A 20,170-nucleotide genomic window follows, 5' to 3' on the forward strand; every position below is an offset into this window, starting at 1 on the left:
TGGCGGCAGGAAGACCAGAGGATGAAGGATGCAACGCTGGGGCTGCTCCGGCGTCTGGTGGAGGTTCAGGAACGGCTGCTGGAAAACAGACTGCCGCTTCAGCCCCTGTTCCACCCTCCCCCCTCCCCATGTTCCGTATCCTCCTCACCCAGACGTGTAAGAACGCGGGGGGGGGGGAGGCTCCGTACACCTTCCCATTCCACCCCAGTAGACAGCCCAAGCAAAAGGCTGTCATTTTTTTAAGCTTTTCTTTGTGGCTTTTTCCTTCCCAGCAATCCTCCTCCCAAATACCACCCGGGTTCCCTCCCTCGTTTTCTAATCTATTAATAAAGAATAAATGATTTTTAAATGATAGTGACTTTATTTGGTTTGAAAGAAAGCTGGGGGAAGGGGCAGGGTGGGTTCCTTACAGAAAATCAGTCAATAAAGGGGGCGGGTTTTCATGAAGGAGAAACAAACAGATATTTCACACTGTACCCTGGCCAGCCATGAAACTGGTTTTTAAAGCTTCTCTGATGCACAGCGCTTCATGGTGTGCTCTTCTAATCGCCCTGGTGTCTGGCTGCGCGTAATCAGCAGCCAGGCGGTTTGCCTCAGCCTCCCACCCCGCCATAAAGGTCTCCCCCTTACTTTCACAGAGATTGTGGAGCACACAGAAAGCAGAAATAACAATGGGGAGATTTCTTTGGCTGAGGTCAGAGCGAGTCAATAATGAACGCCAGCGACCTTTTAAACGGCCAAATGCACATTCTACCACCATTCTGCACTTGCTTAGCCTGTAGTTAAACAGCTCCTGACTCCTGTCCAGGCTGCCTGTGTACGGCTTCATAAGCCATGGCATTAAGGGGTAGGCTGGGTCCCCAAGAATAACTATGGGCATTTCAACATCCCCAACGGTTATTTTCTGGTCCGGAAAGTAAGTCCCTTGCTGCAGCCCTTTAAACAGAGTAGTGTTCCTGAAGACGCGAGCGTCATGAACCCTTCCCGCCCAGCCCGCGTTGATGTTGGTGAAACGTCCCTTGTGATCCACAAGTGCTTGCAGCACCATTGAAAAGTACCCCTTGCGGTTTATGTACTCGGTGGCTTGGTGCTCCGGTGCCAAGATAGGGATATGGGTTCCGTCTATTGCCCCACCACAGTTAGGGAATCCCATTGCAGCAAAACCATACACTATAGCCTGCACATTTCCCAGAGTCACAAACTTTCATAGCAGCACCTGAGTGATTGCTTTGGCTACTTGCATCACAGCAGCCCCCACAGTAGATTTGCCCACTCCAAATTGATTCCCGACTGACCGGTAGCTGTCTGGCGTTGCAAGCTTCCACAGGGCTATCGCCACGCGCTTCTCAACTGTGAGGGCTGCTCTCATCTTGGTATTCTGGCGTTTCAGGGCAGGGGACAGCAAGTCACAAAGTTCCATGAAAGTGCCCTTACGCATGCGAAAGTTCCGCAGCCACTGGGAATCGTCCCAGACCTGCAACACTATGCGGTCCCACCAGTCTGTGCTTGTTTCCCTTGCCCAGAATCGGCGTTCCATGGATAGAATCTGCCCCATTAACAACATGATCTCCAAAGCTCCGGGGCCCGTGGTTTCACTGAATTCTGTATCCGTGTCCGTGTCCATGTCCTCATCATGCTTGTCGCTGCGCTGCCACCGCCGCTGCCTCCTTGCCTCGTTTTTCTGGTCCTGGCTGAGCATAAACTCCACGAGAACGCGCGAGGTGTTTACAATATTCATGACTGCTGTCTTGAGCTCAGCGGGCTCAGTGGTATGGAGTCTGCAGTGTTCACCCACCCAGGAAAAAAGGCGCGAAAATGGTTGTCTGCCGTCCGTTGCTTTCATGCAGGGAGGGAGGGAGGGAGGAGGTGAGGCTGTACCCAGAACCACCTGCGACGATGTTTTTTGTCCCATCAGGCACTGGGATCTTAACCCACAATCCCAATGGGCGCGGGAGACTGCGGGAACTATGGGATAGCTATGGAATTGCTACCCACAGTGCAACGGTGCAGAAATCGACGCTAGCCCCGGTACTTGGACGCACACCACCGAAGTAATGTGCTTAGTGTGGCCGCATCCATTTCGACTTTATACAACCTGTTTTTCAAATCCGAATTATCTAAATTCGGATTAATCCCGTAGTGTAGACATACCCTTTAATGTGAAACATTAGTCTAGTTCTTTACCTCCTTTCAAGATAACCGCTATGAACGCCCCCTCTGTAATAGGAGGCACACTGCTCTGTGTGTGTAGGAGACGGATGTAACAATAAATATCAAAGCAAGGTTCTGTTACATCTGCAAATGAGCTTCTGCTAAAGACAAGAACATTGCTTTCATATAAACATTTATAAAAGCAGGGATACATATCTCTTGAATAAAACACAGGTCATTTTATGGAGGAGTGGAGTACACGTCTCAGAATATTTGAATTACATTGTCATTTATCATAATTATGTATTTATTATACAAATGTATAAGGCTTGCATCACCATAGTATCTGAGTACCATTCACAGAACATAAATAATGCAATATTTGCCACTGAAAATGAGAATCATATTAATACAACATGTATTTTGAACATGCCAACCCACCCTCCTGTCTCCTTTCATATCATACCTTAAGCCCTACTTCTGTGGTACCCAGAAGACATGAAGAACTAGGGACCTCCCACAGAGACCAATCTGCCAACACTCCCTCTGACTTCCATCCTGTGGTTGACTGTAAAAGCACCCCAGCTAGTCATAACCACCATCACAGGGGAAAGTGAAGTGGGTTTTTCAGATCACAGGGACCTACGCCATTTAATTCTTTAGAGATAATGATCAACAGCTTGAAATGCACTCAGATGAACTGGCAGCCAGTGCAGAATATACAGCATTGGTATAAAGTGCTCTCATTGATCTGTGGGCAAGCTACATGCTGCACAAGCTGAAGCTTTGAGGGTAGCCCTTTGTGGAACTCATTACAGTAATTTAGTGTGGAGGTAATAAAGCATAGGTGCTTTTATGAAGCCCACATCTGAGAGGAAAGAATTAAATTCCTTGATTAGCTAACGATGAGTACTTAGGAATCTAGGATCAGCAATGAAAGCAGTAAGCTCAGATCCTACAAGTTACTTAGGCTCTTAACGTCCATTGAAATCAGTGGAAGTTAGGGGGCCTAAATACCTTTGTGGCTCTGGTCCTAAGTCTCCAATACAGCAGATTACCTTGACATTAGAAGACATTCACCCCCATTTGACAGCATGAGCACAGCCCCTTCCAATTCCTCAAAATACTTCCCACCGCTGACAAGTATCACCTGGGTCTTAGCTAGGCTAAGCCAAAGCCAGCTAGTTTTTTAAGAAGTCCCTAATTCAGCCAGACACTGGGACAGTAAGGGAAGAGCAAGGTTCAGATGTGTTGAAAAAGATGAAGAGATGGGGCTCATGAGAATGCTGAGGGGGTTGCATCCCTTAGTGCCGCCCCCACGTGTGTTGAATAAAAGGGGAAACAGTGAAATATATTTTGCTGTAGTCAATTTGGTGCTTTGTGATGGGGCCCACACTGGCCTTAAGAGGGTAAATTAGGCCCAATTAACTGCCCAGACTGTGCCTAGAGGAGGAGCCAGGGAGCAGGGATTGATTAATTAGACACGAGGCTCAGCTGGGCAGGGACAGGTGGGACTAGGGTTGCTAACATTGTATTTCAAAAATAAAGGACTGTTTTCTTAGCACCCCTGCCCTATCCCTCCTGCCAATATTATTAAATAATTAATAATAATTATTAAATAATTAATAATAATTAAATAAGCAGTGCTCACCTACATTCACCAGAGGTATTTTTTGCTCAGCAACTCCTGACCTTGTACAGAGATGAAAAAATAAGGGGCGTCCCTTGTGATGAGGGATTGTTGACAACATTAGGCAGGGCTTGTATGTGCCAGGAAGCCGGCCCTAGAAGGGGGCTGCAGGGAAGTAGGCTGCAGTCCCTCCTCCTTGGGAGCTAATCCCCAGGATGGCCAGCAGGAGGTGCCATTAGCCGTGAGTGGACCCTATGACATGCTTGCTGCTCTACCACGCTGCAGAAGTATTAAACAATTACCAGTAGTTTTGCTACCATGACACTATTAATATTAACCTTGTGTTCCCCTTTAGCACTATCTGTATTTGGAGAATATTTTTCAAGAGCTCTGATATTCAAGGTTCTCCTGGAAGTTCAACGGTGTAGAGTTCCCTCTAGAGCTTCAGTGATACCAATCTTTGTTGTCAGGTTTTATAGCGCAGAGATCAATTCTGCCTTCTAGCTGGGTCTGCTGAGTCTTAGGGGCTTGTCTTCACTACGAGGAGGGTCGATTTAGCGTGCTTAGTGAAAACCCGCTAAATCGATGTCAGAGTGCTCTTTGGTCAACCCTGCTACTCCAGCTCCCTGAGGATATGTCTATGTAATCCATGTGCCTAATAAGGCGATATCTCTTTAAGAGACCCATTGGGGGGAGGTAGGAGTGAGCTGTGTCTGGGTCATTGTTGCTAGGCAGATTAAGCATTCCACATCCAGAAGCTTCTGGAATTGGGTGTGGTAATTTTGGGTCTGCTCCAATAGGTTCCCTGTTGCTGGGGTCAGACTCCATGAGGGCAGCATGCTTTGCAGGGGGCCATGTGCCCTCTGTGATTGGGAGAAGCTGATCCCAGGAGTGGGAAGCAGGCTGTTGTCCCTACCTCTGAAGCATTTTGCAGCAGGTTAGTGATGTTGTTAACCCTCTAACAGGGAAGCCTGGACAATGCTAATTATAGCAAGGGGAAATTGGAAAGGAAAAATAACTATTTTAATTGCATGCTTTGATTTTAGCTAAACTGTTCTAGTTAAATTGCCTCAACTAGTGCGATTCAGCAACTTTTCTTTAAATGTCGTAATGGGGAAAGAGTTGTTTATATTTTGCTCTTCTCAGTTTTGTGTTTTCTTGTAACTGGGTTTTCTTTAAATCTATACACGGAACTGAGTGGTTGGTTAATCAGTCAGCTGACTGGCTAGCAGTGATTTCAGCAAAGGAAGAGTCTGCATGGATTCCAACTGAAGATTCCTACAAGCAAGTGGAGGGAAGATGTTGTTTTAGACTCAGCAGACTGTATAGACTTGGTGATCAAAGATTCTAACTGAGACTTAGGTGAACAAAACCTAATATTTTGGGAACTTTCAGTTTCTTCTCACCGTATTTCTGTGGGGACTGAACTGTTCAGATTTTAATTTGTTTTCTTTATTTATGTATAACTGTGAAGGTAATATCTATGGATTATCGAATAGCCATGTCATGCTGTAAAAATTAGATTATTATTTGTTTCTTTATCATAAGATTTTATAAAGTTATTTAATTAAATTCATTTCTTTAGTTGTACCCTGTGCAGTCCTTGCTGAAAATCCTTAGAGACTGAACTCTGGGTCTCCAGCTACTTTCTATGGGAGGTTTTTTTTTTTTTTTTTTTTTTTTTTAAGGCTGTCAGGACTGAGATCCCCACTTTGAACTTTAGGGTACAAATGTAGGGGCCTGCGTGAAAAACTTCTAAGCTTAATTACCAGCTTAGCTCTGGTTCGGCTGCCACCAGTTTCAATGGATTCCCTCCCTGGGAAACCTTGAAAAAACCTTCACCAAATCCCTGGTGAAAACAAATCCAACCCCTCCCTGGGATCTACAACAGGGAGAAATTAACCATCCCCCCTCCTTCCTTCCACCAACTCCTGGTGAATCAAGATCCAAAACCCCTTTGGATCTAAAACAAGGAAAAATCAATCAGGTTCTTAAAAAGAAGGTTTTTAATTAAAGAAAAAGGTAAAAATCATCTCTGTAAAATCAGTATGGAAATTAACCTTACAGGGTAATCAAACTTAAAGAGCTCAGAGGACTCCCCTCTAGTCTCAGGTTCAAAGTACAGCAAACAAAGATAAACACTCTAGTAAAAGGTACATTTACAAGTTGAGAAAAACAAAGGAAAACTAACACGCCTTGCCTGGCTATTTACTTACAAGTTTGAAATAGGAGAGGCTTGTTTAGAAAGATGTGGAGAACCTGGATTGATGTCTGGTCCCTCTCATTCCCGGAGAACGAACACACTCCCAAACAAAGAACACAAACAAAAGCCTTCCCCCCCAAGATTTGAAAGTATCTTGTCCCCTTATTGGTCCTTTAGGTCAGATGCCAGCCAGGTTACCTGAGCTTCTTAACCCTTTACAGGGAAAAGGATTTTGGAGTCTCTGGCCAGGAGGGATTTATAGTACTGTACACAGGACAGCTATTACCCTTCCCTTTATAGTTATGACAAAGGCACTGGAGACGGGAAATGAAGTGAACTCTAGCCCACCCAAAGTTTACATATAGACTTACTGGGGATTGATGCTACGGCGATCATTTCACTAGGGGTCGATTTAGCGGCTCTAGTGAAGACCCCCTAAATCAACTGCAGATCGCTCTCCCATTGACTCCAGTACTTCACCGGAATGAGAAGTGTAAGGTAAGTCAACAGGAGAGTTTCTCCTGTCGACCCAGTGTGGTGTAGACACCACAGTAAGTCGACCTAAGCCACGTCGACTCCAGTTGGAGTTGCGTAACTTAGGTCTACTTACCCCCATAGTGTAGACCAGGCCTCAGAAGAGTAAGGTAAGTCAACTGGAGAGCGTCTCCCATTGATGCAGCACAGTGAAGATACCGGGGTAAGTTGACCTAAGTCAACTCTGGATATGTTATTCATGTAGCTGGAGTAATGTAACTTAGGCTGTGTCTACACTGCCACTTTCAGCGCTAAAACTTTAGTCGTTCAGGGGTGTGAAAAAACACACCCCTGAGCAATAAAAGTTTTAGCGCAGAAAAGCGCCAGTATAGACAGTGAGTGATTAAGCTACCACCCCTCATTCGGGATGGGTTTTTTTTAATCACCGGGAGAGCTCTCCGCCAGCAATAAAGCGTGACTACACTGTAACGTGGGCAGTGTAGACATACCCTTAGGTCGACTTACCCTGGTAGTGAAGACAAACCCTTAGAAAGTGGTCTGCCCTGCGTTTTTCTTTTGTCACTGGGTTGTTCTGTTTTTTTTCTTTTGTTGTTTTGCCATATTCAAAAGAGGGAAAAAGAAACAAGACCTTTTAACCCGTACCCCTCCCAATAGTGCTTTGGCAGCTAAGATGCCTTAAACTAGTAATTAAATGAACTATTTTAGTATCTGTTAGTAAGTTTTGTCTTCCAGGTTTTTTTTATGGTTTTGAAGGATGTTGATTCTGTTTCTCAATGTTATTTGCTCCTGGCTTTTTGGCAGTATGCTAAAAATCATAATATTTCTGACGTGGAGTCTGCAGAATAGTGGAATTTCATCTTTTTAGGTCACTATTGTGAAATGAAATGTCTTGACTGTTTTATAGAGCCTGTGAAAGTAGAGTCATCCAGTAGTACACCAGGGAAGTACCCCTTTCTGGGTGTTTTTGTGTTACTTGTTAGTTTTGTATATATACGTGCAGTAGCCTTGTGTGATCTGATGTGTAAGTGGTCCTTAATGTTGATACATTACATTTATCTGTGTCGCCAGAGTGAATTAGAAAAAAAACGGGCCTTCTTTCCATTCTGCATATGGACATGAATATAATGCATAATGGAGATGGTATTCTGCATTTTGAGCATCCAGTTAATCATAGCTGTCACTGGAGCTGGTCATATCTTGACAGCCAAATAAAAAGGAACTATACAGGGAGAACATGTGGAAGTGTGGGGGCAGTACAATTTTTATGAGCACAAGTATGGAATGACCACATTGCTCAATGAGTGGCTGAGTTATGAATGAATTATGCAGGTCTAACTAAATAAGTGGCAATTAAAATGTGTAGTACCTCACACAGTCATATCTTTAGTTTATGCCAGATGGATCATATCCAGTCCTCAGTTACACAAACACACACACACTGGTGTCCTATACATTCAGTCTAATGTCATAGCTGTCTCATTTTTTGTCTGGGTCCTTCCTTGTGGTCTTTCTGCTTCTTCGTCTTTGTACTACATTAGTGCCTATGGAAATAACAGTGGTGGATCTTAGTGCAGTGTTAAGGGTTTGAATTATAGATTGTAAAGTATAGAAATTGTGTATTTATTATGATGGCCACAGATTATTGCTAGAAAAGTTCTAGATGCAACCTACAAATATGAATTTTGGGGATCTTTGGATCTGAATTCAGATCCAGACGTCTGTGTCAAGAGTCTAGGAATTACTGACATTCAGCCTTCTTTCTCTCCCTACTTCTGTTGCAGCTGTTTGTCCTTCTGGTCTTCTGCTGCTCATCTGTCAAGTGCCAGCTGTAATCAGGCCAAGAGTCTGGGGGAGAGAAGGAACCAGATAAGTAGAAGGTGATGAAAAGAGAAAAAAGAAGAGAACAGCATCGAAAATTCAGAAAGGGAGGAGGACAGATTATGGAGAGGCAGGAGAAAGAGTTAAAGAAAGGAGTTGCATCTGTGGGATCAGGGCAGAAAATATAGTAAATGTTCTGAAGCTAAAAGGTTCTCCCCATCTTCAACTGTCCAAAACCTCCCTGACTCAGCCCCATGCCGAGGATGTGAAAATCTGTCACCGTTTCTATCTTTGAAAATCCACTGTCATCTAATCCTTGTCTCTGGACTTTTAACATGCCCATCAACACAGTACCTGAGTCCTACAGGCTCAGTTACCGCAGAGATAGGTGCCTCTCCCATGCAGGGAGTAGACAGATTACCTGTGTGGGGTGGGAGGGTGTTTACAGGGACAGAGCTTATCCTTTGCAAGGCTGCTGAAGCAGGAACTTGGAAGGGCAGTGAAGTGATGGGAAAGGTTTAGAGAGACATGTTGAGGTGGAATTAGAAAGGGAAAAACATAAAAATGAGGTAACTTTGAAGTTATATAGGAGAGAGAGGTCACAAAACAAGGAGTGACTTGGGACGCATTGTGGGAAAGCTTTTCCTGTTCAAATGTTCTAAATGATTTTGGGCCAGATGGGCCCTTTGTTCTTATTGTGAGATGAGCTCATGTTATTCCATTATTATTTTACAATGTAAATAATTAAAGCCAGCAACTTGGAAATGCAATAGTCGAGCAAGTTAAGAGACAAACGAACACAAAATGGGACAAGAAATCTGAGCCATTTAAGGAAGCTAAAATATGATACCTCCTAAAAAAGGTTTTTTAAATTGAGAGTTCCTGCCCAGTGAATTGCAAAGGTTCAAAGATGTCAGGGCTATCTATTCCTTTGCATATTTAAATGTGGACTAATAGGGATATAAGGAGTAAGAATGGGCAACCGGAGCCTGACTAGATGGGACACGTACTCAGAATGTACCACACCTGGCTGTGGAAAGTTGGGTGATGAGAGAAAGGCATCAGGGCCATTCCAGAGCTCAGCAGTCAGATGGAATTCTAAAGCAGCATGGGGATTCCCCTAGGAAGCGCTTCAGTCTTTTGTCCTGATGAATATTCTGGCAACTGATTTGACTTAAAATAAAAACCCTTCACAAGACAAGCAAAAGGGACAATGAGGTGGAACAAGCAGCCTCTCACATACCACCAGGACACAGCCCGGAGGATGAAGAATCTTAGCCCTTCTACGCCACCTAGTGTAGGAAGCAAAGTAGTTCCCCTGTTTTTAATACTGAATAGTTAGACTTGGGAGTCAATGGGAGTTAAGGGCACTCAGTGCCTCAGAACTAGACCCTGTGTGCTGGGATGGACTGGGTAGGCAGTGAACTGGAAATCTGAATTGCACCCTTCCATGAACTACTTAATCCATTTATTTCACAGTTACCCGAAGCATCTCAGCAATGGGTGCCATTTATTGCTGGTAATGTTAGGAATTGTAATTGGCTGAGGTTTTTAAAGAGGGCTGCTTTTTATTTTCTTTTCCTGGAATCTGAATGCAATGGTGCTCATTTTTCATTATTTTAGGTCAGGTCAATTTTTTTTTAAAAAAGATCAAAGATAAATTAAATAATATACCTCTACCCCAATATAACGCGACCCGATATAACATGAATTCGGATATAACACGGTAAAGCGGTGCTCCGCGGGGGCGGAGCGGTGCACTCCGGTGGATCAAAGCAAGTTCGATATAATGCGGTTTCACTATATCGGGGTAGAGGTGTATGTAGTAGACAGCACCTCAGCCACAGATACTACTATAGTGTCATGAGATATCTGCTGTAGCAGGGTGGTCACCCATTGCGGCCTTAAAGGACTTAAAATAGCTCAGGAGAGGGCTGTGGCTGGGAGCAAGCAGTTCCCAGGCTGACTGGGGAAGCAGGCTCAGCTGTGGCCATGCCTCAGTCAGGGCTCAGCTGGCCCTGATAAAAGGGCAGTGGGCCAGGAGCAGAGTCAATCTATCTCTAGAGAGAGAAGGGCCTGGCTGCTGGGAAGTGGAACAGAGTATCTGAGGGGAGCAGGGCTGGGGAATAGGGCAAGGGAGCTGGGGAGCTCCTGCCCGGAAAAGCCCCAGGCTGCGGCCTTGTCAAAGGCCAGAAAGGTGCAAGGGTGCCGCCCAGGGTAGGCAGAGGCAGCCAGTCCAAACCCCCCTTGCCTATGATGAGTGGCTTTTACACTGCAGTCTGCCCCAGTGAGTGGGGGCTAGATGGTGACTGGCAGTAGCCCAAGACTGAGGTGAGGTGGGGATAGTGGGTGGGGGTTCCCCTGGGTGGGGAGACCCAGAGAGCGGGTGTACTGCCAGGGGGCAGCACCCGAGGACAAGAGGCACCGGGTCTGGGAGGGACATGGGGGCTAGCGGCAGCGAGGCACCAGCCTGCAGAGGGCGCTCTGGGTCAAAAGAGCTAATTCCCAGGACGACTGACAGCAGGTGCCGCAGGGGTGAATCTCACACTGCTACGTCTGCATTGTGCTGCTTTGTGTTAAGAGGTGGTTTGAAAGCCATCATTTCAGGGAGTAAAGCTGCTGTGTAGTTACAAGGTTGCAGCGTGTATTTGTGACAGGAGGTGGAGAAAAAGACTATTTTTGCAGTCTGGGGAAAGCCCAAGGGAAAAAATAAGCTCTGACTCTGTCAGCATTATTTGGACACAAGACACTGCAGGAACAGTCCAGAAATGTGGTATTTAGTTTCCAACTGCCAAACATACATATGCTTCAGTTAAGTGGCTAGGAATAACTTTCCCTATGGGCAGGTTTATTCCATTATTGCCTACCTCAGGGCTTCTTGCATTTTGCTTTGAAGTGTCTGCTGCTGGGTACTGTTGGAGATAGGAGAATAGTCTAGCTGGATCACTGTCCCGGTTCAGTATGGCAATTCCTATGTTACTGCTTGAAGACACTACACCAGTGGATGATGGCATGTTTTGAACGCATTCAGTAACAACTGCTTCATATGATGCTGTAGTATTCCAGATGTTGCCAGTTTCAGCATAATTAGATATATATCTGGGTACTTCCATAGTATCTGCAGGTGTTTAAGAACCCCCATGTTTGATGGTTCCTGCACTTTGTCAAACATTTTACACATAAAGTGGGAACTATGCTTAGGTGTACCCTTGCAGTGCAGAATTCCAGGAGTCTTCATAGCTGACCTAGTATATTAGCATATTTTCAGTACACTATTGCTATCCCAATAGTAAAACTCATGCACAGAACCTAAGTACTGTACTGGAAATCTATCTCAAGAGCAGAACTCATGTAGTAGGTTCCAATTCTTTTTGACCTAGCCAACATCTGATTTCTCCCTCCTCCCCCGTTTTCTAACCTTATTGCTACACTGTACTTATCCCCTCTAATAATCTTCTATTTAAAATGCCCATCTGCTGCCGATAAGTAGTGCTGCAAGCACATGCATCTGAACAGAAAATTCCACATTTTATATAGTCACGTCTAATTTAAAACAGAATCGGACCCCCCCACTCCTACACCCCCCATTACAGACACTCACACAGTCTTTTGTACACACTTCTTTATTGCCACAATTGTATCATGTAGGACATGTAGAATTTATATAGTGTACAGACAAGGATATTCCAAGGAGCTCAATTGCCTGAAAAAGTTTGGCATGTTTGATGGCAAAACAATGAAACATAGACTGTAGCGTTAATAAGGGCTATATATTTTGGCAGTATAGAGTAAAAGATACCATGTCAGAGGAGGAGGCAGAATTGCATCATATGCTTTCTATTTACCCCATGTCAAAAAGATATTTCTACTCTTTCCAATGCAATATGATGTGTGTGTCTGGTTGTGTTATAAAAAATAAATTAAAGTGATTAAAATAGCTTTGTGTATGGGGAAAAAACAGTGGAAGTTGGTCATTTTGAGCAAGTAGCCAAATATTTGGTTTTCTATTTTTTTTTCTTTTTTCTTTTCTTGAGCTTGGAAATCCCACAGTTGGAAATCTATAGTTAATAGACCCACTGAAGGTGGTTGATTAAATATTTCAATTTTTTTCTAACCTAATTATTGATCCCACAATGTTTAGTATCCAGGAAGCAATCTCAAGTTCCTCAAATGAAAACCACCTTCCAAAGGTGAGGCTTTTTATAACGATGACTCACTGGCTGGCAGTCGGAATTTTTTTGGCACTCAATTTAAAAGTGAGAGGTTTTGAGGAGAATACTTGTGTGTGTGAAAGTCAGAATAAAATGCCTGTCAACTTTCAAAGAAGAGAATAATAAAATCACAAAATATCTTGGGTGAATCACGGGGCACTTATATTTGGTGCATTACAGTGACTCACTTAAATCTCCTCTTAAAAGGTTTCACAGCATGTGAATTCTCTCGCAGATTTCTCAGACCAGTAGAGAGTCCATTTCTGCCTGAAGTGAATGGGGCATAATTTAAACAGAAGCCAGCTAAGAACATAAGAGGGTTTGCTAGTTCCTCTGGTCACTTAGGAACTGGCTTTTTAAACCCCTGTTCTCCCTGAATTAGAATTGCCTCCTTGTCAAGCGATCAGGGATCAAAGTATAGCAGGCTGGAGCCTTGTTAGCATGCTTTCAGCCCAGCCAAGCAGCCTGCTTGGCTCAGCACACAGCCTCCAAAGCAGACCACGCTATAAACTTCAAGCAAGCACACAACAGCTAAACAAACCAACAGACAACAAACCTACTCTAAGGGCACGTCTTCACTACCTACCGGATCGGCGGGTAGCAGTCGATCTATTGGGGATCGACTTATCGCGTCTTGTGAAGACGCGATAAAATCGATCCCCGATGGTTCTGCAGTCGACTCCAGAAATCTATTGCGGCAAGAGGCGGAAGCGGAGTTGACGGCGGCGCGGCAGCGGTCGACTCGCTGCCATCCTCACAGCCAGGTAAGTCGACCTAAAATATGCAACTTCAGCTACGCTATTCACGTAGCTGAAGTTGCGAATCTTAGGTCGACCCACCCACCCCCGTAGTGTAGACCTAGCCTTAGAGACTCATGGAGCTTCTCCTCCTTCACCTGGAGAACTCCCTTGCAAAACTCCACTATTTGCTGCTCCTGTTCGCTAGCTGTATTGCCCCTACATGGAACATGAGTTTTCACTGCTGGAATTTTACTACCATTCTTCCATTGGGGAATGGCCGAGGATTGAACTCCCCCTAAACAACAGTTCCCCTGAGATCTGTATGACTCAGAGGGGTCAGTGAAGGTCAAGGGTGTGCCTCCTCTCTAGTGTGTGGTGCCCTGTTCCCTGGGCCCTTTGGCAGCACAGCTTTGGGATCATTAATTTACCTGCGAGAGCCATACTATCAGGGAATACTTGGTGGCTACTTCCCTGGGAACAGCCTCCCCTGATCCCCTTCAGAGGTGATTCCAGAGAAAGGAGGGGGAAAGCAGTTGAGAGAATCATAGAACTGGAAGGGACCTCGAGAGGTCTTCTAGTCCAGTCCCCTGAGCTCATGGCAGGACTAGACCATTCCTGACAGGTGTTTGTCTAACCTGCTCTTAAACATCTCCAATGATGGAGATTCCCACAACCTCTTTAGGCAATTTATTTCAGTGCTTAACCATCCTGACAGTTAGAAAGGTTTTCCTAATGTCCAGCCTATACCTCACTTGCTGCAATTTAAGCCCATTGCTTCTTGTCCTATCCTCAGAGGTTAAGAAAAACAATTTTTCTTCTACCTCCCCCTTGTAACAACCTTTTACATACTTGAAAGCTGTTATGCCCCCTCAATCTTCTCTTTTCCAGACTAAACAAACCCAATTTTTTCAATCTTCCCTAATAGGTCATGTTTTCTAGACCTTTAGTCATTTTTGTTGCTCTTCTCTGGACTCTCTCCAATTTGTCCAAATCCTTCCTGAAATGTGGTGCCCAGAATTGGACACAATACTCCAGTTGAGGTCTAATCAGAGCGGAGTAGTGCGGAAGAATTACTTCTTGTGTCTTGCTTACAACACTCCTGCTAATACATCCCAGAATGATGTTCACTTTTTTTTGCAACAACGTTACACTGACTCATATTTAGCTTGTGGTCTACTATGACCCCCAGATCCCTTTCCGCAGTACTCCTTCTTAGGCAGTCATTTCCCATTTTGTATGTGTGAAACTGATTGTTCCTTCCTAAATGGAGTACTTTGCATTTGTCCGTATTTAATTTCATCATATTTACTTCAGACCATTTCTCCAGTTTTTCCAGATCATTTTGAATTTCAATCCTATCCTCCAAGCACTTGCAACCCCTCCCAGCTTGGTATCATCCGCAAACTTTAGTACTCTATATGCCATTATCTAAATCATTGATGAAGATATTGAACAGAACCGGACCTAGAACAGATCCCTGCAGGATCCCACTCTTTATGCCCTTCCAGAATGACCGTGAGCCACTGATAACTACTCTCTGGGAATGATTTTTTCAGCCAGTTTTGCACCCACCTGATAGTAGCTTCATCTAGGTTGCATTTCCCTAGTTTTGTTTGAGATGGTCATGCAAGACAGTATCAAAAGCTTTACTAAAGTCAAGATATACCACATCTACCACTTCTCTTCTCCCCCCCCCCCCCCCCATCCACAAGGCTTGTTACCCTGTAAAAGAAAGCTATCAGGTTGATTTGACACAATTTGTTTTTGACAAATCCATGCTGACTGTTCCTTGTATCACCTTATCTTCTAGATTGATTGCTTAATTAATTGCTCCATTAGGTTTCTGGGTACAAAAGTTAAGCTGACTGGTCTGTTTAACATAAATGCTTCCACCCTCTTCTATATTGGAAGGATAGTCCAGGTGGAAACCGCAGAGCCATTCCACTGGAAACAATGGTAACATGCATCCGATGAAGTGGCTTTTAGCCCAGAAAGCTTATGCTCAAGTAAATTTGTTAGTCTCTAAGGTGCCACAAGTACTCCTCGTTCTTCACACAGCAACTTGTGGATTTTGTGTCATTAATGTCATGCTCATGTTACTAATACAAAGCCGTAAATTAAAATATTTCCGTCCTTTAGCCTCCCACTGAATGCTGCAGATCCACTTGTGGAAAGCTCTCTCACTGGAGATAATCAAAGATTAATACAAAGAGGATAGCCTATTCCCTTTCTAATCTGATCATCTGTGATCACATGTTTGCATGCCACATCCATCTAGGCTTTGTCACAATTCACAGCAATACTTAACAGAAAAAAATTCAAGCCTTTCCAAATGCTTTTAGCAACTGCCTGCATTTTGATTTTAACTGCCTATCCCAACTCCAGGGCTTGATCAGAGTAGTCATTGTTGAAGGTCAACAAGTTAGCCTAAGAAGGTAGGAGTGGAATGGCACTGAGCTGGCAAGCTCAAGCTCAGATACATGGTATTGCTTGCCTGCCAGAATCTGAATCCTTGGAGTATAGTTTGCTCCTGTTTCAGTGGTAATAAGGCTTGTGCTATGAATGCCCCATTGAAGACTTTGTACGACTAGTTCACCAACATGAAATACCTGCTGGTTTATATATGAAAGTAACATTGTATCTTAAGACACATGCAATTCCATTCAAACAAACCTGTAGAAGTGCATCTTGGCTCAGATTCATTCCTGGTTTAAGTCAGTGGGGTTATATCAGGAATAAATTTGGCCTTGTGTATTTTGTTGTTGGAAATAACATGAATACTGAGCATGCTCCAGAAAGTGGCAGGGGCTCGATTAAGTTTGGGAGCTAGAAAGGGTGTTTGGTCATAAATTAAAGTAGTCTGTAGCAGAGACTGCTCCACTTATCTACCTCAGAGAACATTGGATATTCCGTACTGCCAGCCAATGAAGATTTACTCTGTATGAGCCTGATTCTCCTCTCATTTACACCGTTCTAAATCTGGAGTAACTCCAATGAAAAAAAACAAATAAAACCAACAGAAGTGAGAGGAGAATCAGGCAGGATGTCCTCACTCTCCGAGATACCACATTCTGCAATAGAGAATAGTTCTATATTCTTGTAACCCCAGTGGACAGAGGCCACAGAGCTCCATTACATGGTTGTATCATACAGAGACCAGAAAGACCAGGTAATTTGTTCTGAATGAAGAACACCAGATCTGTTATCACCTGTATGTGTTGAGTGCTGACAACGTGCTCAGTTATGTATGGTAGGGGGTCGCAGATGTCATAGCTTGTGTAGACTCAGCTCACGGACTACATTCCAGTCCAAATGATCCTTCTGTGCTACCCTCCCATCTCCCTCTGGTTCAGTGACTCTCTAAAACTCCTCTGCCAGGGGTTCTGTATGCACCCCTTCCCTCACCCTGTCACCCCCCATTAGAGGTTCTATATGCCCATCACTTCCTCCTCCCTCATTCTCCCCCCCCTTGCCAGGGTCTCGGTCTGTTCCCCATTCCCGCCTTCACTCCATGGTAGGAGCTCTGTGCGCCCCCTCCTCTCATAGCAGGGTCCCCCAATTCCCTTCTCCCAACCTGGGGTTTGTGTGCACCCTCTCCATCAATATCAATGTCCCCCCGGTCTCCCTCCAAAGCCAGGGAATGTGTGCACACCCCCACTATCCACAGTACCCCCAGCATGCTTCCCACCACTGCCATTATTATTTATCTTGGCAATAAATCATTCAGGGTGTAAGGATGCCAACATATTAAACTCTACTAGGCGGATGATCAGTTAATGGGTGCCATTAGCGAGTTGAGCTGTACACAACTGCAGAGGTACTTGAAGCTGTGGCTGGCTGGGCTAAACAGATGGCAGGGGCTCCAGGTGTTTTTCCCCCTTCCCTCCATTTCAGTTTTCTGATTTCCCCCAAATCCATAGGGCTCTGCTCATTGCTACCTAGAATATTCCTTGCCCTTTTGGAATTGATCAGATGTGGCATTCAAAAGGTATCACATTACAGACAGACAGAGAAATGCCTTCAAGTTGAGTGGAGGTCCATGCAAGCTTGGCCGAAACCATAAAATTGAAGTAAGTTCCTGTCCTAAAGCACTTACACTCTAAACATCAGACACAGAAGAAGACAGGATGGACTTTGAAGCCCAGTGGAGGGAGTCAGCTTAATATGGTTTTGTTAGATAATTCACTTCTGGTCAGATTGTATGGCTCATTACTGACCCTTTGAGCCAGTGAAAAGGGGCAGAGTCCCAGGCCTCTTTGTAGTCTGACCCACTTTGGTGTAGGGGATGAGATAGGGTCAGGGAAGGAATAAGGAGGGGTGTGGAGGATCTCGGATATGCTGACCCTCCTCTGGTGGAGGATCTAATAAACACTCGACATCAGTGGCTCAACTTAGAATTGACTGCAGCAGCTTTAAGTGGCCTGGAAGGTGCAGCTGGCACTGTCACCAGCTCCCAGATGCTCTCCATCCCTTGGAGTCTGGCGCAAAGACTATTTGACCTTTTATCTCTATTGTAATGTGGGGACAGAGAGTGGGTTCAGTGAAGGCTGTTTGGAAGCAACACTTTTGGGGAAGGATAAGGGGAAATCTGTCACGTATTTCCAAGTGTTGCACAGACCCATACCTGTTTCTGAATCCCTCTAGAATTAACTGCTTGTATTCTGTTCTATAAATCTCCATGTTCTGCTTTCAAATCCGACCGTCACTTTGCTCTTGAGTAACTCAGTTACACGCCCCAGAACTCATTCTTCTAACCATATATAAATTACAAATGAATGTCTCAGTGGGTCTGTCACAGTCACTTTTAATGTCAAAGAAATCCAATATTATTGCCCCTTTTCTCATGGAAACAAAACAATATGTAGACCTCAATTGCTTACAGTCATGCATGAAAGAAGCTTTTTTGAGTCCAAACCACAAGACAAAGTTCTGTGGGATTCATTCAGGGAGGATGTTTTATAACTTCCCACCAGCCTCTGTCTCCTTTGGACTGATCAAACTGGAACGACAGGAGGGAAAATCTTGAAAATTATTATAGGCAGGGCTGGTCATGCCACCTATTATTAAGGTTGCTCGACACTTCCCATTTGAAATCCTATTTTCAATTTCTTATAACGTTACCAAACTTTAACAGTTTGGGATAACATTGTTGATTCTGGGTGTTTGTCTCAGGCTGAATTGTTCTGGAATTTTTCAGCCAAAATGGTTCAGCCATTTCCAAGAACAAGGATACAGAAAAATGCCAGAACTTTTTACCATGGGCAAAATGACAATCTTTTCTTTGAAGACCGCTACTCCCACCATGCTTTGCAGCAGGGACTTGAAATTTGCCATGAGAGGCATTCATGTCAAGGATGTGCCTTTTTCCATCCCTGTGAAAATCTGCTCAAATTCGGCCATGTTACAAACCTTTGAAAAATCACAATTCACACATGCTTGGTAGAGACGTTTCAATGTTAGCAGTTAAAATCTCTGTGGATTCCATCCTCGCTGAGCATGCTTGACTCTATCTCAGCTTGCAGTGCTGACCAGCCTATGTATGAGGCATCTCCATATAGCAACTGAACATGCACTAGCCCAGGGCTGTAGGGTGAAGCCAGACTTTCCCTGTAATGACTGTTTCTGGCTGCTCTGGGCTGGGGAACTCGAAATGAGAGCACGGAGCCCATCTCTCCTGTTCTCTCATGATCCCTCTGCACCTAGGCAGGATGGAGGAGGAGGAAGCCACTTGACTTGAATGCAGAGGGGACCAGAGCAAGGGTTGCCACCCGTCCAGGTTTTCCCAGGATTGTTCTCTCTCCCCGCCCATCCCCCATTTTTTTTTTTTTTTAGGTATCTGTCTCAAAAATTCTGTAACGGTGTTCAGTATACACTGCCAGCTCTCCAGTTTTATGGGCTCAGGAACATCCTAGTTTTTTGTATCTCAGAGGTAGCAACCCTACCAAGAGCTGGAACACCGAGGAAGGAAAGGAGTAGATTGGCTCAAGGAGTCTGAGACTGGAGAAGGGAAAGGGAAGAGAAACAATGACTGGGACTGGCTGAACAAGGAGATTAGTGCTGGGGAGAATGGGACTGGGAGCTGGTGGTGTGGAGCCTGGGACTAGTCAGCAAGGAGTCTGGGACTGGGAGCCAGTGGGGGAACTGGGAGCTAGTTGGCTGAGGGAGAAAACTGAAATCAGTCAAGGAGCTGAAGGCAGGGAGGGATACTAGATTGGATGCGGAGCCCAAGGGAGTCTAGCACTGAGAACTGGGATTGGGGGAGTGGAGAGACAGACTGGATAAAGGTGGTACTGGGAATGGCTGGCCAATGAGACTGGGACTGAGTATAGGGGTGGGGAGAGACTTGAAGTGGAAGATTCGGACTTCAGGCAACGAGCCCAGAGAAACTGGACAGGGATGAGAAGCCTGAGGAATGGAGCCCAGGACTGGTAGGTGAAGAGAACTGGACAATAAACCTGACTGGGCAGATTGGAGGAGATGGGGATAAAGGAGTTAAGCTTGAGGGAACCAGGCAAAAGAGTTTGTCCACTGTAGTACACTCCTCCCCCAAGCCTGGAATGAAACCTAAGATTCCTGTGTCTAACCATTCCTCTGCTATCAGCAAATAGCTGTGAGATCCACTGGCAAAGTGTGTGTCTCATCACTCTTTAGTGATGGTTCACACAGAGGATCACAACCTACTACTGCTGTCAATTATTCTATTAGCTCAAGTGACAGATGTGACATTACACCCCATATTCTTCATAGAAATGTTGGTATGATATGAATATGGCATAACTAAGATGTTTTATGCAAGATGGGTTGTGTGAGATATCATTGGAAAGGTTATGATTTACTGAATGATAGTCTAATTTGTATACATATATCATTTCTGTATCTGAAGTTAGAAATATTGACTATGTAATAATCACAACTGTATTTT

Source organism: Trachemys scripta, chromosome 3 (genome assembly GCF_013100865.1).
Source record: "Trachemys scripta elegans isolate TJP31775 chromosome 3, CAS_Tse_1.0, whole genome shotgun sequence".
NCBI lineage: Eukaryota > Metazoa > Chordata > Testudines > Emydidae > Trachemys > Trachemys scripta.